Source organism: Jaculus jaculus, chromosome 3 (genome assembly GCF_020740685.1).
Source record: "Jaculus jaculus isolate mJacJac1 chromosome 3, mJacJac1.mat.Y.cur, whole genome shotgun sequence".
NCBI classification, from domain to species: Eukaryota; Metazoa; Chordata; class Mammalia; order Rodentia; family Dipodidae; genus Jaculus; species Jaculus jaculus.
In genome coordinates this window covers 131,328,072-131,354,952 of record NC_059104.1, presented here as the reverse complement: position 1 = coordinate 131,354,952, position 26,881 = coordinate 131,328,072, and the positions used below count along the sequence as shown (strand labels likewise).

The following is a 26,881-nucleotide window of genomic DNA, read 5'->3' as shown; positions in this document are numbered from 1 at the left end:
ATAATACAGTGCTGCTAAAAATGGCCAGTAAAGAAATAAATCAACAGGCTGAAGAGAGGGCTTAGCAGTTAAGCGCTTACCTATGAAACCTAAGGACCTCCATTTGAGGCTCGATTCCCCAGGACCCACGTAAGCCAGATGCACAAGGTGATGCATGCATCTGGAGTTCATTTGCAGTGCCTGGAGGCCCTGGCGCACCCATTCTGTATCTATCTGCCTCTTTCTCTCTTTGTCTATTGCTCTCAAATAAATAAATAAAAATAAACAAAAAAAGAAATAAATCAAAAAATGAGTTCATATTACAGCACCAAAAATAAGCTGTGAGAGATCCAAAAATTGACAATGGAGACAGCAAAAACAGGATTGTCTTCAGTGAACCTTGACTTTCTGATATTTTGTACTTGGGAGTTCTGAGAGTTTTAAGCTTAATGCTTTGTGCTGGCTTACAGGAACTCAAAATACTATATTTTGTCCATAGACTTAATTGTGGCTTATTAATGGATTGAAAGGGGATGTAGGGACTGTTCCTAAAGCAGGATATTAAAATGCCATCACTCTGTGAGCTGTAGTTCTGGGGATTATGGAGATTCCTCAGAACCTTGGCTGGTATTTTTCTATCTTAGTTGATGTTGGAGCCCACGCATGTTCCTCTAATGGTTTTTGAAATATAATGCATTTCCTGTGCTTTGAAGAGGCTTGGTCACTGTGAAACAGCTATCATTTCTGGAATGGGCTGATGTATTTCCTTGATGGATGGGAACCAGTTATGTTTTGCCAGCCAGCTGGCTAGACTGCTCTGAGGAGGGGATGGGCATTAATAAGGCTCTGCCTGATGCTGATTCCAGTAGTTTCTCCTTTACTTTATTCTGCTTTGCTTGAAGCCTTCAGTTCAAGGATTTTTCTGAACACAATCTTGTTCAAAATGTGTAGCAATTATAGATGGCTTGTCCCTTTGGATGGAATTAAAAGCTTTGCTGGTATAAGCAGACAGCTTGCAGAAGGGAAGTCTGATTCTTTGTGGCATCAGGGCAGCCATTGCTGACTGCAATAACAGGCAAAACTACCTTGGTATCTCTCTCTCTCTCTCTCTCTTTTTTTTTAGTTGTCCAGTAAGAAAAGTTAGTAGACTAATATAATGATTTTTATTAAATCTATTTAAGAATGTTTTGTTGGCTCTGAATTTTGAGAACAGAATGGAGGATTAGCCATTCCTCTTACAGACTTTACAAAGCTACATTTGCATATCTGCAGGCTGGTGTCCTTTTATCCATGTCCCCAAGACCCCATGGCTGATGGCATATGCAAGGGAGGGGCCCATGTTCTCTATCTTATAAGGACTCCTGATTATGTTAATCAAAGAGACAGCAATGGGACAGAATTTATAACCTTACCAGGGTCTTGTGTTTCCCCAGAAGTGAACTGAAGATGTATATTTCAGTGCACATAGTTGATTTGGGAAATGATGCTGGGAAACACTGTTAGGGGAAAGGAAGTGAGGCAAGGAGGGAAGGAAGTCTGGTATGAAGCAAATACAAGAGAAAATTGTGTTGTGTGCAGCTGGGGCCCATGCCCACTGGGAGCCTATGTGAAGCCATTTCAGAATTGTTCTGAGAAAGCCAGGACTGAGATCTTTCCAAAGCTGTCAGCTCTGGAATCTCTGGCTAGCCTGTCCCCACATGTGGATCAAAGATCCTCAGAGAAGACAGCTGTCAACACCTTGGCATAGGAAAGGCAGGTGTGTCCTTTCATAGTACAGCTGAGCCAAGTTGTATGCTCAAAGTTCAATGTCACTTTAGCAGGGCCATAGAGAGTGGCTGAGATGTATCCACTAAGGTTCCACACAGATCCATATGTAGAATGCTATCTCAGGAGTGGCCACTTCGATCAATGTTGTCGAAGTTATGGCTTCATCAATAACAGTGCTTTGAAGGCAGGCAGGAGTTGTCCTACTGGTGCACAAACTCCCACAGTCATGCTGGGCTCTGGTGGGCCCAAGGGCATCTCTGAATATAGACCAAGGATTCAGCATGATTCTCCTGCAAAGTAAAGACGTTTTGACACTGTGCATGTGAGGAGGAGATATGAACATTGTGCTGTGAATGTATATGAATGATTAAATATTCAGGTTTAATCCTAGGGGATGCTGTTTCTAAATAATGCCCGGGTGGAGGAAGTGGGGAGAAGTGACATTTTCCAGGGGTGAGTGAGCCATCTAATCTGTTTGCATCTCCAGATTCATCTAAGGAATTGTTCCTCACAGCCTCCCCTGCTCACCCCAACTGCTGGTACTATTTGATTTTCATTTGTTCATTTATTCAACCAATATTGAATGAAGACTCTGCACTTCCAGTCCACAGAACTGAGGATACAGCCCAAAACATCACCAAACCACTGCCTACTAGAAAGAGATGGAGAAGAATGGGAAACATGCACCAGATTATAGTTGTTCTCAGAAAGCAGTGGGGCTAGAACTAGAGGCAGGATAGAGGACCATATGGAATGGCAAGTCCTGTGTTGTCAATAAGGGAAGTGACAAAAACAGCTGCTAGGGAAAGGGGTGTGGTAGGAATATTTGTGAGGGATGTTGAATTGTATAAAGGTGAAAACAAGGACTGTGTGTCTGTGGAATGATAGGCTAGGCATGGGTCCCTATACCTGGCTGATGTGTTTCTATAGTGTACTGTGTCTGTTGTGGTAACTGTCAGCTCTGTAAACAAATCAAATGATTCTAGTCCTCAGAGAAACAAACTGATTCTTTCTGATGAACGGATTCCTCTCTTAACAGATCAGGTGAAACTTTCTGGCTGCCTATGTAGGTGTCTTCTGTTGTCGTGCTCCCCAGAATTGTCTGAATGCCCTGCTGTTTGTTCCCTTGTCAAGCAATGATTTAACTCTCATCTTAGATGCAAGTCCATTTTATATTTGTGCAGGTATTGTGATTTTTATTTTGTTAAGATTACCTTCTATGCTGAGTATGGTGGCATGTATCTTATGTGACAGAGAGCAAGAGAGAGAGATAGGGAATTGGTGTGACAGGGCCTCCAGCCACTGAAATCCAACTCTAGAAGCATGCACCCCCCTGTGCACATGTGTGACCTTACACATGTGTCACCTTGTGCATCTGGCTTATGTGGGATCTGGGGAGTTAAACATGGGTGCTTAGGCCTTTCAGGCAAGTTCCTTAACAGCTAAGCCATCTCTACTGCCCAAAGGCTTACAATTTCATCTTTTTATATGTTCCTGAGGCAGAAACATGTCACTGAGATCTGTTCTAAGAATAGAAGGGGCCTGTGTGGCCAAAAATGGTTCGGGAAAGGACAGTTAGTGGTCTATAAGGGAGAGGGTCAAGGATGGGATAGAAAGTGAGAACCAAGTGATAGTGTTGTGACTTTGATTGTGAATGGAATGGGGATGATTGTGATCCTGCTTATGGTATTTTTGATCATGTCTCTCCTGTGGTGATGCCCATTCATGTTCTCTGGCCATTTTGGCAATCTTGTTCCCAAGTAAGTCTGTCTTTCTGTGCTGCACAGCTGCAGTTTGTTTCAGTGGTCCCATTACATTCATTACTCCCTTTGGTCTTTCACTCACATGGAGAGAGGGAGGAAGGGCAGGTGAGAGGCATTGACCCCTGCCACTATGAGCTTAGTGATGTGGTCACTGACTGGTAGTCCCTGTGTGCACCAGAGGAGATTCTCTATAGCTGTCTGCCTCCCTGTTTTGTACTTTGTGTCCCCCTGGCTCCATGCACTGGGCTCAGGTTGCCAGGCTGCACTTGTTGCCATAGCATATAGGAGCCAAGTCCTCTTTACTAGGCATTTGCTCAGTGCCAGGTGCTGATAGCAGGACGATGAGGCTTCTTTCTATTTCATAGTCTGAAGTTAGTATGCTCATTTCTCAAGGCAGTAAAATGGTATGCAGAGATGCTCGGCCACTTGCCTGAAGTCACATAGTTGGGTCTTCCTGACTATATAAGTTGTCTTGTATCTCTAGTCCTGTCTGTAAAACATATATGCTTTTACAGCTCCTGTGGTTTTTATGCTATGAATTAAGGTGCAGAAGATGAAGAATGATAATGATATAATTATAATAAACATTTGTGATAGTTTTTCATGTTCTGTTTTTTTCCTTTTAGGTAGGGTCTCACTCTAGCCGAGGCTGACCTGGAATTCAATATGTAATCTCAGGGTGGCCTTGAAGTCATGGCGATCCTCCTACCTCTGCCTCCCAAGTGCTGGAACTAAAGGCATCGCCACCATGCCTGGCTAGCTTTTCATTATTGTAACAAATGCCTGAGATAAATCAACTAGAAAAAGAGAAATGGTTTATTTTGGCTTGTGGATTTGGAGGTTTTAATCCATGACAATTGACCCTGTTGCTTTGGGCCTGTTTTGGCACATCATGGTGGAAGTCTCATTTACCTCATGGCTGTGATCAAAAGAGGAAGAGAAACTGGCTGGGGTTCCATAATCCTCAATAAGAGCATGTCCCATGACCTAAAACTTCCCACTATTCCCCACCTCTTAAAGGATTTTACCACTTTCCAACAGCATAATGGGTTGGAGACCATTACTTTTTCTCATGGGCCTTTGGAGGCCTTCCATACCCAAACTATAGCAGGGCTATATATTTCAAAAGTGTTAAAACAAAGGATTTCCACAAAGAAATCAAAAGTGTTTGAGATAATAGCTATGCTTACCCCCATTTATTATGCAATGTGTACTTGTAAGCATAGCATACAGTACCTGATAAACCTGTGTGGTTTAGGTGTATCAATGAAAGTTGAAAGATTAAAAAAGTGAACACCTTGGTTTCCATCTCTTAGAACTGGTTCCACTCTCTTTTCAAGCCTACTGTGGGCCATTCTGCCTGCCTCAGTGTTTCCTTTTGCATTCTGGCAATGTCTTTTCTGCGATTTTCATACTATCACTTTTTATGTGTTTGTGTGTGTCCACAAGTATGTACACGTTTGCACACGTGTGTGTCCCAGCACATGTGTGTGGTGAGAGAACAACTTAAGCTGTTGGTCCTCACCTTTCACCTTGTTTGAGGCAGGACTTTTGGTTCACTGCTGCATTCACTAGACTTGTCCTGACCTGCAAATTTCCAGAGGATTCTCCTATATCTACCTCTCATCTCACTGTATCCTTATACTGGGATACAGACACTTGTGCTCTACAGTATCCACCTTTGCCTGGATTATGGAGCTCCTGACTCAGGTTCTTACATTTACATTGCACAGTGCTTTATCTACTGAGCCATTTCCATGGCCCACACTATCATTTCTTGATGGATTTTGCTCAGCATCTGATGCATACCTTCTTTTTGACTGAATCACTTGTCAGCTATTGTGATCTTAAGAACATTCCTGTGATGGAGCCTGGAGTGACAAGATCCAATGGACCTATGAGAGTCAGAACAGAATTTCCAGCGCAGGGCCAGGTGCTGTTGGAGAGAGCTGTGTTTCCTTAAATGCCTCTGCTTCCCAGGTGGCCTGGACTGGCTGTCTTCTTGTATGAGGTGTCAGACCAGTTCATGAAGCAGCTTCCTATTCCCCTATATCCCAAGGGCCACAAAAACGATCTTGTCCAATGGTGTGGTTTTTGGAGATGAGTATATTGATCTCTGCTGCTTTGGATACAGAGCCAGCGGGTTTTTTTTAAGGGTTTGTGTAGTAAATATCTGAGATAGGACTTCAATGGGAAATTTGGGTACCACAAGGTGCTGCCTGAGGGAGTGGGGTGTGTAGCACAGGTGGGATCAGGGTCAGTTGGCCTTCTCCCTGAACCTTTCATGTGTTCCCATACATTTCCACTGCCCACCACATAATTTATCAGTACTTATCAACTGGCTATGCAAGGGAGGACATAGCGAATTAAGGGTCTTAGGATGAGGCTGAAGAAGAGGGCAGGATCATCTTTCTCCATGGCTTCAGCCCAAACTAAATGTGCTCAAAGGAAAAATTGAGGCTTTACTTGTCTAGAGACATGGGGCTGATATAGCTGGTGCCATCCATTAGCTCTATGTAAGATGCTGTATTTCCAGAAGTATCTAATTCACTGCCCTCAAGGCATGAATAATCAGTAACAAATCACTTTACCCTGGATGGTCTCATCTGATTTGGTTTGTTGGCCTTTCTGTGTGAAGTGATCTGGAATTATATCCCTGAGTTCATGATTGAGGATATTATTTCTGAAAGCTAATGGCTTGTTCACCCAGGAGGGGCACTTTGACTATAAGCTCTCATGCTTTTCTCACACTTGACCTCTCTGTGAGTGTGAGCAAGGGTCCTACAGAGCAGATGGTAGGCATGTGAAGGGTATAGGACATAGGAAGATCTGGAAAAAGGTGGTCCTCTTCTGGGGACAGGTTGAGATGTTTTTTATGGTGGGTAGCCAAATAACTTGGAGAGTTTGGGAAAGACTTGGCTTCTACTTTGGGTCCTACAACAGCTATTAATTAGATCACTTATTCTAATTTTAAGAATTACTTGGTAGGATGGGCTGAAGAGAGGGCTTAGTGGTTATGTGCTTGCCTGTGAAGCCTAAGGACCCCAGTTCAAGGCTTGATTCCCCAGGACACACATTAGCCAGATGCACAAGAGGGAACATGTGTCTGAAGTTTGTTTGCAGAGGCTGGAGACCCTGGCATGCCCATTCTCTCTCTCTCTTTCTCTCTCTCTCTCTCTCCCTCTCCCTCTTTCTCTGTCTGTCACTTTCAAATAAATAAATAAAAATAATTTAAAAAATGAGTTACTTGATAGGAATGTTGTTATAGCTCAGTGGTAAAGCACTTGCCTAGCATGTATAAGGTTCTTGGTTCAATACACTCCACCCCCAAAACAAATCAAAACATTAAATAACTAGACTAAACTAAGCTAAGCCTAATCAAAAGCCAATGGTTTAGCTTTGTAAAGACATAATGAAATGTTACTGTAGTCTTGGCTACTTGGAAGACTTGAGCCCAACAGTTTTAGGCAGTCTGGACATTATAATAAAACCATGACTCAAGAAAAATTAAAGTGACTTGATTTAAACAAAAGTTCATGTGTTCCCTCATGTTAGGGCAGGCAAGCTCCATTGACAGAAGAGTTAGATTAAGGCATGAGGGCCATAAAAATGTAGGATGCTTTGTGGAAACAAAAGGTAAGTTTGGTGCAGGCTCTGGGAATGAATAGTGGGAGGCACCCTTGGAAGGGGTCAAATGTGGCAAACTCTCACTGGGAGAGGATGAAGAGAAAGAGGCATGTGGTGAGAGGAGGAACAGCCCAGCCAGGCTTCTTTAGGAATGCATCCTGACCCTGGAATAAGGTGTTGTAAACTTTGCAGGGTGTGACCAATGGTAATGTAGCACTCTGTTCCTCCCATGTGCAGCTCACTCCATGCAAGAGACCATTCTTGTATTTATATTTTCTGAATCTCCTAGAAGTTCCTATGACAATGAGCTTAAGGAAACCAGCAAATTCCAGGGTGTGAGTTATGTAGTTGGGGCTATTCCCATGGAACAGTGGGAAGTTGCTGGGGACAGATGGGAAAGTTGCACTTAGTACTCTCATCTCTGGATTATGCAATCCTCCCAACACCAGAAACTGGCAAGTAATTGAACTCTGGTAGTTTTCAATAGAAACTATTATGTATACTATAAGGTAAGGGTCTAACCTCTTCTCTTAAGGATAGGAAATAAGGTGGATATTTACTAAGCAATTTAGGCTTCCTCCCTGAATTGCAGTGAGATGGTTCTGTTCATGTTTCGGCACCACACTGAGTGCTCAGCAGGGTAAACAAAGAGGTATATTATGATGAAATTTAAAAACACCAAGGATGAAAGGAATCCCCTGTCATTTCATTGGAAAATTCTACTAGTAAGAAATAAATTTTATTAGACTTCCAGTTAAGATGGTGGCATCGGTACCACGCCAAAGCAACCTGGGGGGGGGGGGGGAGACCAAAAAAAACTCAGCAAAATAAACACTTTTACTAAAAAGGGAGGTGTATAGGAAATTGAAGCGGCAGTGGAGAAGTAGAAGAGATCCAGAGCATCCAGAGCCAGCGCAGGCCAGCAAAGGCGTTCCTGGCAGCTGGCGGCGCACCAGAAAGCTGCCAGGCTCGGCTCGTGCTGCAGAAAAAGCCAGGTGAGGGGAGCTTTCACTCACACCAGAGCTCTCCGCAACTCAAGAAATGTGAAGGGAGAGCGGCAGTGAGCAATGGAGGAGCAGACCACGAGGTAGAAGAACACGTGGAACAGTGACAGAACCAGAACAGCTGCGGCTTCCTCCTCTCCCCCACTGCCTGAGCCCAGCTCCAGCGAACAGAGCAGTGGAACCGGGACCTGGCCACGCCAACTTGAGCCCCAAGCAGGAGCAGAGTCTGGCAGCAACATCAGCAGCTCTGGCACTGGTAACAGTGCCCCCAGCAGCAGCAGATCCAGTAGTGCCAGCAGTGGCAGACCCAGCAGCAGCAGCTTCAGAGGCAGCAGCGGCAGATCTTGCAGCAGAAGCTTCAGTGGAAGCAGTGGCAGTGGACCCAGCAGCAGCTGCTTCAAGAGTAGCAGTGGTTCCAGTAGTGGCAGCTACAGCAGCAGCAGCAGAGGCAGCAGCAGCAGAGGACCCAGCAGCAGCGGCTTCAGCAGCAGCGGCTACAGACCCTGCAGTGGCAGCTTTAGCAGCAGCAGTTCCAGCAGTGGGGGTGCTAATCTTCAAGGCCACAGTTGCCAGGATTGGTTTGCCCAGCAGGAAAAGCCAGTGCCCAGCTCCAGAAATCAGAACAGCAGCCCGACGACCCAGGCAGCAACTTGACTGAGATCAAAATCATCCAAGGTAACTGGGATTGCACCAGGGAAGGGTCTCACTTGGTCACAAGCTGACAAGGATCCCTCAACAGACCAGAAATCTTATCCTCTTTGTTGAGAGAGGATCTGGATGTTATAATAACTACTCTTGCATACATACTTGGGGCTGTTTTTGATTGAATATGTACAGCGTTTAGTTAACTTTTAGAATCGACATGTATTTTATTCCACTCAGCCTACTTGAATACTCCCGTAGCAAGGAAACTCAACCCCTAGGAACACCTTTGTAGATACTCTGAGAGTCTTAAGAGCCACATCTAACACCTTAAGCTCCTACCCTGAAAATATATAACATCAAATCAATTGGTAGAGCTAAGAATACCCAGCTAGCTAGAAAATCCAAGCATTAACTTAATCCAAGATGCAAAAATATATACATTATAACACAAGAAACACTATAAAGCAAGACGATATAAATCCTCCTAAAAGTATTAATGCAACAGAAATGATCTCCAGTGAGAATGAGTTAGAGGAAATGCCTGAGAAAGATTTCAAAAAATGAATGTAAATATGTTCAAACAGGTCAAAGAACAAATCAAAAGAATCGAAGAAGAAATCAAAGAGGAAATCAAAGGAATCAAAGAGGAAATAAAAGAAGACGCAGGACACCAATTAATGAAATAAAGAAGGCAATACAAGACATAAATAAGGAAATAGAAATAACAAAGAAAAACCAGTCATATTTACTAGCAATAAAGAACATAGTAAATGAAATAAAAAACTCTGTAGAAAATCTCACCAGTAGGATAGATGAAGGAGAGGACAGAATACTAAACTAGAAGACCAGGTGGCAGATCTAATACAGTCCAACAAAGAGAAAGACGAGGGGCTGGGGTATGCAGCAGCTCAGGGGTAGAGTGCTCACCTAGCATGCAGAAGCACTGGGTTCCATTCCCAGCCCCGCCAAAATAAAATAACAAAAATAAAAATAAAAACAAAGAGAAAGACGAACTTATAGAAAAGTATGAGTGGGAATTTCAAGATGTTCGGGACATTATGAAAAGATCAAATATAACAATTCAGGGCATAGTAGAAGAAGAATTCCACTCCAAAGGCATACTAGGCATCTTCAACAAAATCATAGAAGAAAATTTTCCCCAAATTGGGAAAGAGGTGCCAATGAAGATATAGGAAGGCTTTAGAACCCCAGCCAGACAAAATCTGGAAAGAAACTCTCCTCGCCATTTTATAATCAAACTTCCAAACACACAAAACAAAGAAAAAATATTGAAAGCAGTTAGAGAGAAAAATCAAGTTACCTACAAAGGCAAGCCCATCAGGATTACAGCAGATTATTCAACACAAACTTTAAAAGCAAGAAGGGCCTGGAGTGATATATTCCAAATTCTGAAAGATAACAACTGTCAACCAAGGTTACTTTATCCTGCAAAGCTATCCATTCAAATAGACTTAGGAATAAGGACATTCCATGACAAAAGGAGGTTAAAGGAGTATTTGAAGACAAAACCAGCTATACAGAAAATACTTGACAGAATCCTCCATGCTGAAGAAAAGGAAAATCCCACATATAAGGACCCTAAAAAAAAACAAGCAATACTCAAATACTAGCTAACACAAGAGAGCAAAGGTAGAATCAGGACCACAAAAAAAAAAAAAAAAAAAAAATTGGCAAACATAACTACACACCTTTCAATAATATCTCTTAATATCAATGGCCTCAATGCCCCAACGAAAAGACATAGGTTTGCAGACTGGGTTAAAATGCAGGATCCTACAATTTGTTGTCTCCAAGAAACTCAACTTTCTACCAAGGATAGACATTATCTTAGGGTGAAAGGTTGGAAAATGGTGTTTCAAGCAAATGAGCCTAGAAAACAAGCAGGGGTTGCTATCCTAATATCTGACAAGGTAGACTTTAGTCCAAAGTTAGTCAAGAAAGATAAGGAAGGTCACTTTATATAGATTAAGGGCACATTCCAACAGGAGGACATTACAATCCTAAACATATATGCACCTAACATGGGGGCTCCCAAATTCATCAAACAACTGCTATTAGAACTAAGGTCACAGATAACACCCCACACTCATCAATTAATAGGTCATCCCAGTGAAAAAATAAACAGAGAGGCATCTGGACTAAATGAGGTCATATAAGGAAAGGACTTAACAGATATATACAGGACATTTCATCCAAAGGCTGCAGAATATACATTCTTTTCAGCAGCACATGGAACATTCTGTAAAATAGACCATATATTAGGACACAAAGCAAATCTTAACAAATTCAGGAAAATTGAAATAATTCCTTGTATTCTATCTGCCCACAATGGAATTAAACTACAAATCAGTAGGAAGAAAGGCTATAGAGCATACACAAAATCATGGAAACTAAACAATAAACTACTAAATGATGAATGGGTCAAGGAAGAAATCAAGAAGGAAATCAAAAAATATATATTGAGTCAAACGATAATGAGAACACAACACATCAAAATCTCTGGGACACAATGAAGGCAGTTCTAAGAGGTAAATTTATAGCCGTAAGTGCCTATATTAAGAAATTTAAAAGGTTGCAAGTAAACGACCTAATGCTTCACCTTAAAGCCTTGGAAAAGAAGAACAAGGGAAACCAAAAATCAGTAGACGGGAAGAAATAATAAAGATTAGGGCAGAAATTAATGAAATAGAAACAAAAAAAAAATCCAAAGAATTAATGAAACAAAGAGTTGGTTCTTTGAAAGGATAAACAAGATTGATAAACCCTTAGCAAATCTGACCAAAAGAAAGAGAGAAGAGACACAAATTAATAAAATCAGAGGTGAAAAATGTACCATCACAACAGATTCCAGAGAAATTAAAAAAATCATAGCGACATACTGTAAAAGCATATACTCCACAAAGTATAAAAATCTGAAAGAAACGGATGATTTCCTTGATTTATATGACCTACCTAAATTAAATCAAGATGAGATTAATCTCTTAAGTAGACCTATAACAATTATAGAGATACGAACAGTTATCAATAATCTCCCAACTAAAAAATGCCCAGGCCCAGATGGATTCACTGCTGAATTTACCAGACCTTCAAGGAAGAGTTAACACCATTGCTTCTTAAGATTTTCAAGGAAATAGAAAAAGAAGGAATTCTACCAAACTCCTTCTATGAGGCCAGCATCACCCTGATACCAAAACCAGGCAAAGATAGAACAAAAAAAGAAAATTACAGAACAATCTCCCTTATGAACATAGATGCTAAAATTCTCAACAAAATATTGGCAAACAGAATGCAAGAGTATATCAAAAAGATCATTCACCCTGACCAAGTAGGCTTTATCCCAGAGATGCAGGGATGGTTCAACATATGCAAATCTACAAATGTAATACATTATATAAATGGGTTGAAGGACAAAAATCACATGATCATCTCATTATATACAGAGACAGCATCTGACAAAATCCAACATCCCTTCATGGTAAAAGTCCTACAGAAACTGGGAATAGAAGGAACATATCTCAATATAATAAAAGCTATTTATGACAAGCCTACAGCCAACATATTACTAAATGGGGAAAAAATGGAAGCTTTACCCCTAAAATCAGGAACGAGACAAGGTTGTCCACTGTCCCCACTTTTATTTAATATAGTTTTGGAATTCTTAGCCATAGCAATCAGGCAAGAGACACACATAAAAGGGATACAAATTGGAAAGGAAGAGATCAAGTTATCATTATTTGCAGATGACATGATTCTATACATAAAGAACCCTAAAGACTCTACTAGCAAACTGTTAGAGCTGATTAAAAACCTACAGCCATGTAGCAGTATACAAAATAAATATACAGAAATCAGTAGCCTTCATATATGCTACCAACAAACACACAGAGGATGAAATCAGAGAATCACTCCCATTCACAATTGCATCAAAAAAATAAAAAGTACCTTGGAATAAACCTAACGAAGGAAGTGAAGGATCTCTACAATGAGAACTTTAAAACACTCAAGAGAGAAATTGCAGAAGACACTAGAAAATAGAGAAACATCCCTTGTTCCTGGATTGGAAGTATCAATATTGTGAAAATGGCAATCTTACCAAAAGCAATCTACACATTTAATGCTATCCCTATCAAAATCCCAAAGGCATTCTTCATGGAAATAGAAAAAGCAATCCAAAAATTCATTTGGAATCACAAAAAATATACAATATCTAAAATAATACTGAGCAACAAAAATAAGGCTGGTGGTATCACCATACCTGATCTTAACCTATACTACAGAGCCATAGTAATAAAAACAGCATGGTACTGGCACAAAACAGACATGTAGATCAGTGGAACAGAATAGAGGACCCAGATGTAAGTCCAGGTAGCTATAGCCACCTGATATTCGATAAAAATGCTAAAAATACTCATTGGAGAAAAGACATCCTCTTCAGAAAATGGTGTTGGGAAAACTGGATATATATCTGCAGAAGGATGAAAATAGATTCTTCTCTCTTGCCATGCACAAGAATTAAGTCCAAATGGATTAAAGACCTTAACATCAGACCTGAAGCTCTGAAACTGCTAGAGGAAAAAGTAGGGGAAACCCTTCAACATATTGGTCTTGGCAAAGATTTTCTGAATGCAACCCCAATTGCTCAGGCAATAAAACCACAGATTAATCACTGGGACCTCATGAAATTACAATGATTTTGCACTGCAAAGGACACCGTGAAAAAAGCAAAGAGGCAACCTACAGAATGGGAAAAAATCTTCGCCAGCTATATTTCTGATAGAGGATTAATATCTAGAATATTCAAAAACTCAAAAAGTTAAATAATAAGGAATCAAACAAGCCAATCAAAAAATGGGCTATTGAGCTTAATAGAGCATTCTCAAAGGAAGGAATACAAATGGCATATAAGATTCTAAAAAAAATGTTCTACGTCACTAGTCATCAGGGAAATGCAGATTAAAACCACATTGAGTTTCCATCTCACCCCTGTCAGATTGGCCACCATCATGAAAACAAATGATCATAATGTTGGCAGCGATGTGGAAAAAGCGGAACCCTTCTACACTGCTGGTGGGAATGCAATCTGATCCAGCCTTTGTGGAAATCAGTGTGGAGGTTCCTAAAACAGCTAAAGATTGATCTACCATATGACCCAGCTATAGCACTCCTAGGCACATATCCGAAGGACTTATCTCATTTCCTTAGAAGTACATGCTCTACCATGTTTATTGCTGCTCAATTTATAATAGCTGGGAAATGGAACCAGCCTGGATGTCCCTCAACTGATGAGTGGATAATGAAGATGTGGCATATTTATACAATGGAGTTCTACTCAGTGGTAAAGAAAAATGAAGTTATGAAATTTGCAGAAAAATGGATGGACTTGGAAAGGATTATACTAAGTGAGGTAACCCAGGCCCAGAAAGCCAAGCGCCATATGTTCTCTCTCATATGTGGATACTAGCTACAGATGATTGGGCTTCTGCGTGAGAAGGAAAATACTTAGTAGCAGAGGCCAGTAATTTAAAAAGGAGATTTAAATGGAAGAGAAAGGAAGGGAGGAGGGTATTTAACAGGTTTATATTGTATATATGTAAGTACAATGATTGAGATGGGGAAGTAATATGATGGAGAATGGAATTTCAGAGGGGAAAGTATCGGGGGGAAGGGAGGGAATTACCATGGGATATTTTTTTTTAATCTTGCAAAATGTTAAAAAAAAATTAACAATTTTTTGAAAAAAGAAATAAATTTTCTTATGTCAAGTATTACTTTCCTTTCAAGTATTGGGTACATATTCTTTCTAAAGCAAACATTTTATTGAACTAAAGTATAAAAAAATATATTAAGGCAGAGCTTCAGTGATGGTTTAGCAATTAAGGTGCTTGCCTGCAAAGCCTAAGGACCCAGATTTGATTCCCCAGTACCCACATAAGCCAGATGGCCAAGTGTGCACATGCATCTTGTATTAGTTTTCAGTGACTAGAGGCCCTGGTGTGTCCATTCTCTCTCTCAAATAAATAAATTAATTAAGGCACTCTCCAGAATGGAGAGACTCAAATCAAATTACTTAAGAATATATCCAGTGAAATGAGATCAAATCAAGGAAAAAGGAAATATCGTATCTTAGTCCCATATTTCCAATTTTAATCCAGTTCCTGACCCTAGGTAACTTGTAATATTTTTACTTTACTTTACATGATCTGAAAAAAAAACACTGTTGAGGTGCCTATATTCTGATAAGTGCCTTCTTGCTCTATCATGGCCTATTGGAAACATAGACAGAGAGAGTGAGGAAAGGAGGGAGGGAGGGAAGAAGGGAGAGGGAGAGAGAAGAGGGCAAGGGCAGAGTGTGAGCATTCAAGAGGAAGTAAAACCCTGTGTTTAGTTAACAGTAAACCCTCTGTTTACTTCACAGTGGGCTCCTACTAGTAAGGAGCATACTGTCCTTAATATACCCATGAGGACTGAGTTCTACTGATCTAAGCACCTCTTCAATTTCCACCTGTTCATACTATTAATATTGTTACAATGCCAACTAAAGTTCTACATGAGTTTTGGAGAGGACAAATGTTCAAACAATAACTCATGGTTTATAAGCAAATGTTAGTAAAGAAATCATTTGTTCATAATTCCATCTCAGTATTTGATATATCTGTAAATAGAAATAATGATAGAGTCTTGGGTTGGCAAGATACTGGGGAAAAGCAAAAGTGACTGTAGAAGGACCTCTCTGGTTCTGATATGATATAAATGTCTTATTAAATGTACAAAATGAGAAAAGTCCAAGCTACCACCTATGAATGCTGAAGTAGCTGTCAGAGGAACAGACACTGTATTATGACTTCCAGACCACTACACATTATAGAACACCACCAATAAAAAGTGCAGGTAATATACCAACTGCAAGAAGAGAAAAATAAGAAAGTGTAAGTGTAGGGACCAGTGTGTACCCAGAGAGTTGACGATAAAGATTATGATATCCATGACCTCACAGTGCTTGACACTACCTACACAAGATCACCAAAAGAGGAGGAAAAGACCATGACATCAAAATAAAAGAGAGACTGAGATGGGGAGGGGATATGATGGAGAATGGAGTTTCAAAGGGGGGAAAATGGGGGTAAGGAGGGTATTATCATGGAATATTTTTTTTATAATCATGGAAGTTGTTAATAAAAAAAAAATTGAAAAGAAAGAAAAAGATCTTGATTATTTTTGGTGGTAGTGGTGATAGGGCTGGGTCCAACCACAGGCTAGGCAAGTGCTAGTCGCTGAACTGTGCCTCCAGCCCTGCCAATTATTTTATTCTTAATGGGTGATGAAAGAACTTTTTCCAGAGCCTCCTTCTACCAACCAGAAGCACAGGCTTTTGGCAAGGAGGCTGAACATGGATCCCCTTTCTAGTGGAGTTTAGAGTCTGGAAAGAAGACAGGGAAGGTCATTGGGAGCTGCAACAACAAAACAAAACAAGTTGTTACTTGCTGTTTGTTCTCTGTAATCTCATTTGTTCTTCTCAAGGAAGCCTTCTCTTCCTCCTACAACCTCCTGAATTTCTCTTCCACTTTAGCTATGGAGTCATACTTTTCTATGTGCATCTAGGAATCAAATCAGTTTAGCCTTTCTTTTTGAATTTTATTTATTTATAAGAAAGAGAGAGAGAAAGAGAGAGTGGATGTCACACTGAGGCCTATAGCCACTGTAAATTAACTCCATATATATGTACCACCTTGTGCATCTGGCTTACCTGGGTACTAGGAAATTGAATCTGGATCCTTAGGCTTCACCATCTTTTCAGCCCTTTTCACCCTTTCTGATTGGTCTTTGTAAGCTCAATTCACAAGTCTCCCACAGTGAACACCAGCAGGAAGTAGAAATACTTTTTCTCCCCAACATAAAAGAAATTATGACAAAAGAACAACTAATATGACAGCAGACATAAGTTAAGCATCACTAGTCATAGAAGTAAAGGTTTCTGCAACGAAAATTGCGTAATAAAACCATTCAAAATCAAACTACATGAAAGATAGAATAACCAAGGGAACCCCAAGATTGAAGATTAAAGTGATTGAACAAGTCATTTTTGCAAAATACCTTAAAAATCAAATTCATAGCTTGGTAGATTAGTGGTTACAGTACTTACTTGTAAAACCTCCAGGCTCAGGCTAGATTTTCCAGTATTCATGTAAAGCCAGATGCACAACATAGCCCATGTTTCTGGAGTTTGTTTTGCAGTGGCAGAAGGCCCTGGTTTGTTAAAACAAATTTAACATAATCCTTATTCAGCAAAGATAGAAAGCATGAAATTCATGAAAAGGAATATAATGAATATTTTATATTGATTGAAGGGAATTTTTTTTTTGAGAAACAAGCCAGCCTTCAATAACTGTATGGCTTGATAATACATACAGCCAGTGTTGATGAAGCACTGAGGTGACAAAAGCCGAACTGCAGAAAAGACAGGCGTCACTGTATAGGAGGAAACACAGCAGTCGATAAGATAGACCTGAGAGATACAGAGAAGAATCTATACCCAAACAGGAAAAGATATTTTCAAATGTACCTAAAACATTTACAAAATCAATATCTACCCAAAAGTAAACTAAGACGAGAATATGACTTTTACTGTCAGATAAGTGTCTATAAGAACACAGCAGAGTTGCAGTTAGACAAATGCATGTCTCAGTCAGAGATGACATGTTATGACTGAATACTTGTGCCCCACTGATTCATGTACTGGAATCCCAACCCCCAAGATGATGCTATCAGGCCTTAGGAGGTGATTAGGCTGTAGGTGGAGTCCTCGTGAATGGGACTATTGCCCCTCTCAGAAGAGACACAGATCTTGTTTCTTTGCTTTTGACCATTCGAGGGTTCAGTATTCATTTGCATATTTAAGCCAGGAAGCAGGTCCTCCTGTACAGTGGGTCTGCTGGTGCCTTGATCTTTTTTAACTCTTGGTCTCTAGAACTGCAAGAGACACTGCCTCCCTCCCTCCCTCTCTCCTTCCCTCTCTCTCTCGTTCACTCCCTCCTTTCCTTTCTCTGTATCTCTCTCTTCCTCCTTCCCTCCCTCCCTCCCCCTCCCTCTTTCCCTTCCTTCCTTTCTTCTTTTCATTTTGAGACAGGATCTCATGTAGCTCAGGCTGGCCCTGAACTATATAGTTGAAGATGACCTTGAATTTCTGATCCTCCTATCTCCAACTCCCATGTGCTGTGATTATAGTATGTCCCACCATGCTCAACAAGTTTCAGTTCCTTGAATCTATGGGTCAGGCCTAGGATGATGCCATCTACCTGAGTATACCGCTCCTAAAATTATTGGCAATAGTAAAAGTTTTGTGAATACACAATGAACAAAATTAATTGAAAACTCAAACGCATAATGAATCTGAGGTGACTTCTGGATAACGCTCACCTATGTTGCCTTACACAAATGCACTGTGGTTCTGAACACAACATTCACAGCTTTGCACAGCACATGTCATCACATTAGCCAATACCAGCCAACATTGCCTGAAGCACCTCTGCTCAGATTCAAGGCCAGTGAATATAGATTGCATTGATTTTACTGAACATTAAAAATTTCCTGCTCTTAGAGAAACATAATGCTTTAATTATGCAAAACAAAGACATTTCTATTTTCCTACCATTATGCCTCAGCACAAAAGTATCAAAGTAGTATCTCCTTTGAACTGTCTTGTGTTAGAATTTTTTCTGTTTTGAGGTAAGGTCTCACTCTAGCCCAGGCTGACCTGGAATTGACTATGTACTATGTAGTCTCAAGCTGGCCTCAAACTCAAACTAAACCTTGCATTCATGACCTCCAAAGCAGTGGTTGTTATCTGCACTAGACTTGTGTAATATTGTAATATTAGGTCCTTAAACATGCTGTCATGGATGATGGAGCAGGGTGCAAAAAAAGACATGAAATAGGAGAGAGAATAATGGAAAGAAGAGGGGTTTCTTTGGAGGGGATGAGAGAAGGGAGACAAAGAAGTGTGCTATGAGGGGATTATGTAAATTTTAATAAAGTTACTTAATTAAAAGAGAATTGAGGGCTTGGAGAGATGTATTAGCAGTTAAGGTGCTTGCCTGTAAGGCCTAAGGGCCAAGGTTCAATTCCCCAGAACTCACATAAGCCAGATGCAGAAGGTGAAACATGCATCTGGAATTTGTTTGCAGTGGCTGGAGGCCCTAGAACATACCATTCTCTCTCTTTCTCTAATAAATAAATAAATAAATAGTATTAAAAAAGAATTGAGTGCATGTAACATGTACATAGTATGCCAAATGCCACCCAGAAGGCAGGGCTGGAAGGCTGGTATCTCCTAACCCTGTCTGACTAGGATGGTAGGTTCATCTCATCTAGAAAGAAGCTGGTGCCACGTGACCTTCCTGGCCATGTGGAAAGCAGTAACAGAAGAATGTAAGTGAACATTAAAAATTCTATGTTCAGGGTTGGAGGGATGGCTTAGCGTTTAAGGCGTTTGCCTGTAAAGTCAAAGGACCCACATTCGATTCCACAGAACCCATGTTAGCCAGATAAAGAAGGGGGTGCACATGTCTGGAGCTCGTCTGCAGTGGCTGGAGGTCCTGGTGCACCCATTCTCTCTCTTTCTCTCCCTCTTTCTCTCTGTCAAATAAATAAAAATAAAATATTAAAAAATTCTATTTTCAGAAAACTGGTAAAAGTACAACTAACATACAGATAGAAAAAGGAAGACATGTTACAAAATGTACCAATTCATGTGCTACATGTGAGGAAACCAGGCAGATGTTCTAGTCCATTCAAAAGAAAGCCCAAGCCAGTATAAATTTAAATAGAACAAAATTATTTGTAAATGGACACAAAACCTGATCTTCTATAGTGAAGAGGATATCAAATCCCTGCCAATTAAATTGCTTGCAGACAACTCCAAATTTTCACATTGCTGGTTGCCTGCAATCTGCAAATCACTGCACAATAGCTGAGGCAGAGAAGAGAGTGAAAGTAACTATCTTAGATGTGTGCTGTGGAGGTGCCATGGTTTTCCATTGAAACACGGTGCTTTCTCGGCAGGAGCCATGGTCCAAAAGAATTGCCAAGAATTTAATAATGATATGAAACATAAATCCTCAGAATCTGGAGACAAAAAAAGTCTGAGTAAAGATGTATAATAAGAAAGGAGCCAAAGAAATATTGTGCAAAGAAGGCTACAGAATGCCCAAAGCCAACCAGGACGCAAGATGAAAGAGAACAGATAAATTTGAAATAAGGCTATGGCATTTAGATGGACTCCAGATCTTAAAGGCAACAATAGAAGGAAAAAAAGCACAAATCTTTTAAACATTGAAAGTAATTGTCAACCTAGAATTCTGTCTCAGGCTAACCCATAGGAGATTATGACTAAAGTTGTTTACCATACCAGGTGAATACTAACATTATATAGGTGACCAGAAGATAAATTTAGTAGCTAAGTATTAGCAGGAACAGTAAACAAAGTAAATGGTAAAAAAAATAGTTAAGTATTAAAAGGTTTGTATAAACTAATAAGCTTATGCTACAAACAAAGTGAAAAGTTGGGGTGTAGATCAAGGATAGAATATGTGCTTAGTATGAGCAAGGTCCTGGGTTCAATACCAACCCCCACACACTGCCAAAACAGTATAAAGGCAATGCTTGAACAGCACATGTATCCTTCAGTTAAATAGCCAGACCATAGACATTTTAGCTTTAAGTAACATGTATTTACAGCCCCAGCATTTAACAGATAGAATCATAAGGATCAAGAGTTCAAGATTAGCCTAAGCTACATAGTGAGTCTCATGCCACTGTGGGGTACATGAAACCTTGTCTTGAAAAAATATGTAAAGAGATAATATAATATTGGTAACCACATAATTTTAAGCAGTAATAAATTAATTAGAAAAGGATTATAAATAAATAAATTATGGTTAATAGACTTTATATTTATGTAGACATCTCACAGAAGTTAGACAAAATATGTCAGATAACAAAAATCAGTATAAGAATATTAAATATATTTCTATTCCCTTATAATAATAGACAATTAGAAAATGTGATATGAGACATTTTATTTCCAAGCTGTATATATTACACATTATCATTATATACTGAACAAGACCTTTTGAAATGTTGATTTATATCAATTTATGCATGAAAAACTCAGTATAATAGAGAGATTTTTTCCCAAACTAAATTAAATGCTATTATAAGTAAAGTGTCACAAGGATCTTTATGTAACTGGATGGATAGATCTTAAAATTTACAATGAACAAAAGCTCGAATAAAGAAGTCAATTGTAAAGAATGAGAACCAATTTGAGGACATGCTCTGTCAAATATCAACACTTTCCTAATATTGTGATGATGGTGATGATGATACTGACCTATACTGAGTAAGGTTGACATATAACTTACTGAACAGAATAACTCTGAAGTTTCAATCAGTGCCTGGAGGGCATCATTCTATGTTATTTGGAACATTATTACAACCTATCCAATGCCATGCCCAGTGGTTACATTATCATAGAAAACTCCATGCCACATTGAATTTCGCATGTATATTACCAAGGGAAATTACCCTAAAGTTCTGCTGTTCATATTTATTTAAAGTATAAAGAAAATATTAAGAGATTTATATCTATGGAAAATCACAGCAGTGATATTATCATACCCATGATTTCACAATGTTGTTCCTCCCCTTTTGGAGATTTGTTTGTGTGGAAGGAACACCTTAGATCAACTTATTTAGTAGAAATCCCCCAAAACTATAATTTTATTTCCTATAAGCCTCATTGTTATGTTAGATCTCTAGACTTGTTCATTCTTCATATTTGTTCTCAACCTGTATCTCCCCTCTGCACCCTCTCTACTCCATATACCCATAGTTTTATTTCTTCCTTGAAAGAATTCTTCTGGATTCCTCCTGGAAGCCTCTTACCTAGGCCTCAGTCACGCCTCCTGGAATGATTCACAGAATTCCCATAGAAACTAGATGAAATAGTGTGCTGTTTGAGATGTTCTGATCATGGGCTATCATAGGCTGCATAGCTGATTGCATACCCTTCACATTTAGGACAAAATACCGAACTATGCAGGATATGTAGATATAGACACACATAGCTCATCCATTCTAAAAATACTTGTTTTTCTCTTTGAAATGTGGGCATAAATTACATCAATGTATCTTGACCTTACACCTTAAAATATTATGGCAACTCCTTTTTTTCTTTCTCAAATTTAAAATAATGTACTTCAAACCCATTTTATTTTATTTTATTTTATTTTTAAATATTTTATTTATTTATTTGAGAGCGACAGACACAGAGAGAAAGACAGATAGAGGGAGAGAGAGAGAATGGGCGTGCCAGGGCTTCCAGCCTCTGCAAACGAACTCCAGACGCATGCGCCCCCTTGTGCATCTGGCTAACGTGGGACCTGGGGAACCGAGCCGCGAACCGGGGTCCTTAGGCTTCACAGGCAAGCGCTTAACCGCTAAGCCATCTCTCCAGCCCTTCAAACCCATTTTAAACCCATTTTCTTAGGTGGACTTCCCATGCTTTTTAAAATAAACAGTCTATTTTTCTCTTCTGCTCTTTCCTCTTTTAGTCCTTCAAGGATGTTGAGAGCTCTTTAGCCCTTACTCACCAGAGTCATCCTGAACATACATGTAGTGCACTTTGTACAGTAATACAGTGCACTAGGCTGCTTTTTAAAACTACCCACTGGTTCCCAGAAGCAGTCTCATTCTCATGAATACTTATCCCAGTAGGGTTGGTCTTGCAGGGCCTCCCTGAGGTGGGGCTGCCCCATTTTCTTGGTCAGGCTGATGGCTGGGTTGCTCCTCTGTGGATGGCATGGTACTTTTCCCTTTCCTGGAGTAGGGTTGATCTTCCTTGCTTGACCACAGTGCTGCAGAATGAGCTGAGGAGGCTGGGACAGGTGTGTTCTCCTCTCTGCTGGTGCAGAATCAGACACTCCATGGGATCCCAGGGGCTAGGGAGGAGGGAGAGTTCTAAGTCTAGTCCTAAGGGTCTTCCTGTGCCCTCAGCCTCTCCCACTGTATGCTATTATTGCATCTGAAATCAGAGTTTATAATTCCATAATGCTCAGTCCCCTGAAGTCCCTTTGCACAGCTCCTGTCAGTTGTTTCTGAGATTCCTTTCTAGCCTTGGGGCAACATCTTACTCAAGCCACAGTCCAGGGAAACCACATTTTCAAAACCAAATTCTGAAGTATCTGAGTTAAGTTTCCTGTCAGTGACCTGCCTGTGTGGGGGTGAGGATCAGAGCTTTCCTCACCCTAGTCAGAAGCTCCTGTCATCCTTAGCTGAAGGAGGTTGGAGGCAACCAGAAGAAGGGAATTCTTGAGGGTACTTTGGTCAGTTCTAGCATCTTCAACTCTGCACATGCATTGTGACTTCCAGTTTTAAAAAATGTAGATTTGGGCACTCTCACACAAATATAGAAATTTTCAAAAGGCATAAAAGCAGAGAAAAACAAGATGCATTCCTGCATGTTCATTCCTACTGCCAGTTATCAGTATTTTGCAGCCATGAGGCTGCACTATCTAAACCTTGGCATTACAATTGCCACGCTCTGGCCTCCACCAGACCCTCTCAGGCACAAGGCTGGTCCATGTGGCGAACTGCACTGATATGTAACCATGGTGGTCCTTGACTGGTTGTGGATACTCAAGTTTCTAAAGGATGCATTTCCTACCTTGGAGATATGTTTTTAAACTCAGTGTTTTCAATGAGGCCCCTTTTCTTATTTCCAGCCTTAATGTTCAAATCAGATAAATTGGCATTAGCACAAATCTATTTCAGGTGTTTACTCTCGTATTATTTGTTGATAAAATCAACTTGCCTATGAGATTTGAGTTTTAATAGCAATTGCAGTTTTCCAATCCTGAGTATCTCAATATTCTGTTTGTATGAACAATATTCAGAAACCCTGAAGACACACAGGTATGCTGCTGCTATGGCAACAGCTCTTATCTTGTTTTAAACCCATTCCCCTTGTGATCTTGAGCATCTCTCCAATTAAATTGATCTAAGTACTTGAAAAGAAGGCTTTTATTACTTTTAGTTTTTTGAAAACTGCTATTGTTCATAATTGAAATCAGCAATCTAACAGATGCTCTTAGTACTTATTATAAATATAAAACTCCATCAGAAAGAAAACCTCAGCCTAAAATGTGCAAAAACTTTGTGCCCTGTATACTGTATAAGACACTTCCTGTGGTTGCCATGGATCCACAGTGGCAGGAACACATGCCAAGTCTAGGGTAGATTTACTGTGTGTAATTACAGTTGAAAACTTGAACTTTTAAAAATGATAATACAAACCGAAAGTCTTATGTGCTGATTCATTTACAAGAGATTCAAACACATGTTCATTCCTCGGAAGAGAAGAGTTACATTTTCACTCCAAAGTAAGGAAAATAGGCCACATGAATGAACACATTTCTAGTCTTTGAAGAGCTAAAATTTTGTATTCAGTCATTTGAGTGGATTGACTTTGATTATAACTTTCAAATACAACAAACAAAATATTTGCAGACATCTTGAAGCACGTGTACAGAATCCCTGGGTTCCCAAGACCCTTGGAAAATTATAATGCTATCCTGGGTGAGTTTGCGGGAGTTTACAGTTTCATGTAGTCTGTTCCCAGACACTACAATGAGACACATTGATCAGCCAGAGCAGACTGTAGCAAAGCAGTGTCACTGTCTTTTGTGATTCCCTATGAATGTCACTTTAAGTAGATGGACATGGCCTTTATTGTCTCAGCCGACTACCCATTTATAATAAATTGCTTCCCTCTATCTCTTTAAGCGTCATCCTGTTTTTTTCATTTTTTGTTTTAGATGCACATTATATCCTTGCACATTTTACCCCTTGAATTTCTTTTTTGCTTTTTTCTTAGTATGGTTTTTTAAGGAATACAGGTTCATTTAGTACTCTGCATATGAGGGCATGGAAGTAACAGAAGAAATGCCTCTTATTAGTATTTGTAAAAATGGGACTTTAATCACATCCATAATGCTCGCCACCTACAGTCTTTGCACTTGTGAAACTGAGGCAGAAAGAATGAAAATTTGTGACCACCCTAGGCTACATAGCAAGTTCAAGATCAACCTGAGCTATAAGTAAGACACTACCCCCAAATCCCTAAATAAACAAAAATCAATGCTGTTTTCCAGACCATTTTTTCCTATCTCTCTTGCTCTGAAGCCCCTTTGTTTCCCAGTGTTTAGCTCCTGTTAGGATTACCCTTTTCTAGGCCTCTGCATTGACAATACAATGCCATTTCTAGTTAAATGTAAAAGTGTTCTTCCTTGTCAGTTTTCACCCTCATTTTTCAAAGCTGACCAAGGACATGTGCATGAGACACCAGTTCTCAAGGCCTTCGTGTTCTTGAAAATACTTTGTGTGCTTTCATGCTCTGATGGTTTCTTTCTGCTCTAGAAAATTCCTTTGTGTGATTTCCTCCCTCCCACTCTCCCCATCGTCTCCCAGTGGAGCGTGTGTCAGTGCTGCAGACTCTGATGGCCTTGTTTATTTGGTATGTGTGTCACTTCTGTCCAACTTGTCATCACTGATGTTTATCAGAATAACCTCCCACCATTTATAGAAAATTATTTCATCCATCATCATATTTTTCATTTCCATATAGCTCCTTATTCTTCTAATTGTAATATATTCCTGGATTTTGGAGAATATATTGCTTTTTTTAAGAAGAAATCTTCATTATTTTTGGCAGTTTTAAATTAGTTTCTTTCTTTATAATGTTTATCTTTGTGTGTATCAGAATGAAGACTTATCATTAGTGTCTTGTGATACTGATGTCTTAAACATAGCAAGGTTTCCTGAGGTGCTGTCTACCAGGGCAACTTGTTGGGCTGTTGGTTGGCAAGGTAACTTCAATGTGTGGACCAAACCCTTTGGCTGAATGTCTGGTTTTACTTGAGGTAGTTTGTTTTGGTTTACATACAGGGCTCTTCTAAGGTCATCTGGAATTCATTTTAATTGAATCTGATAACATACCAGGAAATAGCTGTTATGAAACAAGTTTTCCTTAGAGTTTCCCCAAAGCAGGAGGCATAGTACTCTGTGAGGGGAGATGGACAAATACTTAGTTGGTCATGAGATAGCAAAGGGACAAGTGGGCAGGAGTTTTCTTTGTGTCAAGTTTTTCTTGGATGGAACAGACCAGGAAGGACAAACAGATTCACCATTGATGAGATGGAATAATTTTAACAGGCTCTGAAAGGTACTGTTTGCAGGGTTGTCAGGTACTGTCTTAGGTGTGAGGATCCTGAGTTTGAGAGAACCTAATAAAGCATGTGGTGGGGATTTGAAAAGAGACCTTGAAGGCTTATTCCTTTTCTCTAGGAACTGGCTAATCTCAGGAGGGAATTCTCTGTAAGGTCAGTAAGGATTCTGGTGTCATCCTTAGAGCATCAAAAATGCAAGGCCTGGTTAGCCACGGCTTTTACTTTGTATTGCTTTTGTTTTCTGGTGTGAGTGTAAGTGTCTGTGTCCTTTATCCCAGTTGCAACTTCTACCTACAGGGGTTTAAGCCTGCACAGGGGAGGGACTAGAGTGTATTCATTTAAAACATTTAATTTGCTATCCACCAACCCCTTTATGTGGGCCTGAAACGTGTCAGGCCTTGCTAGTACCTGATCTTGCACATGAAGTTATAATTATTCAAAATATGTCTGTTAAACACCAGTTAAATGTGTGTCATATTCAAGAGACTAGTACGAGAGCTTTGAACCAAGGTTAAAATCTCTGTCTCATGGTGCTGACTGTATGCTATGACCCACTCTCATCTCCTGTGGATATGTTGAGATCTCTCATCTGCTAGTGTTCTACTGGATTTCTTTCAGAATTCATGTTTGGTTAAGGATTTTGCATTGCATACATGATAGAAAGCATCACAGTTCATATATGAGGAGTAGACATTGACCCCTTTTGATCTGTGCTCTGAATGAGTTTCATGGTGGTTCTCCCATAGGGTTACTTGGGTACAAAGAGAAATCCCTCAAAGTCTTCTGCTGTTTT

General features: G+C 39.9%; 1 protein-coding gene across 1 annotated transcript in view; it reads left to right on the top strand.

Moving 5' to 3' along the window:
* LOC101607438 (neuronal acetylcholine receptor subunit alpha-7) overlaps positions 1 to 26,881 on the top strand; it is a 117,737-nt gene that overhangs the window by 74,360 nt on the left and 16,496 nt on the right. The window lies entirely within an intron of this gene.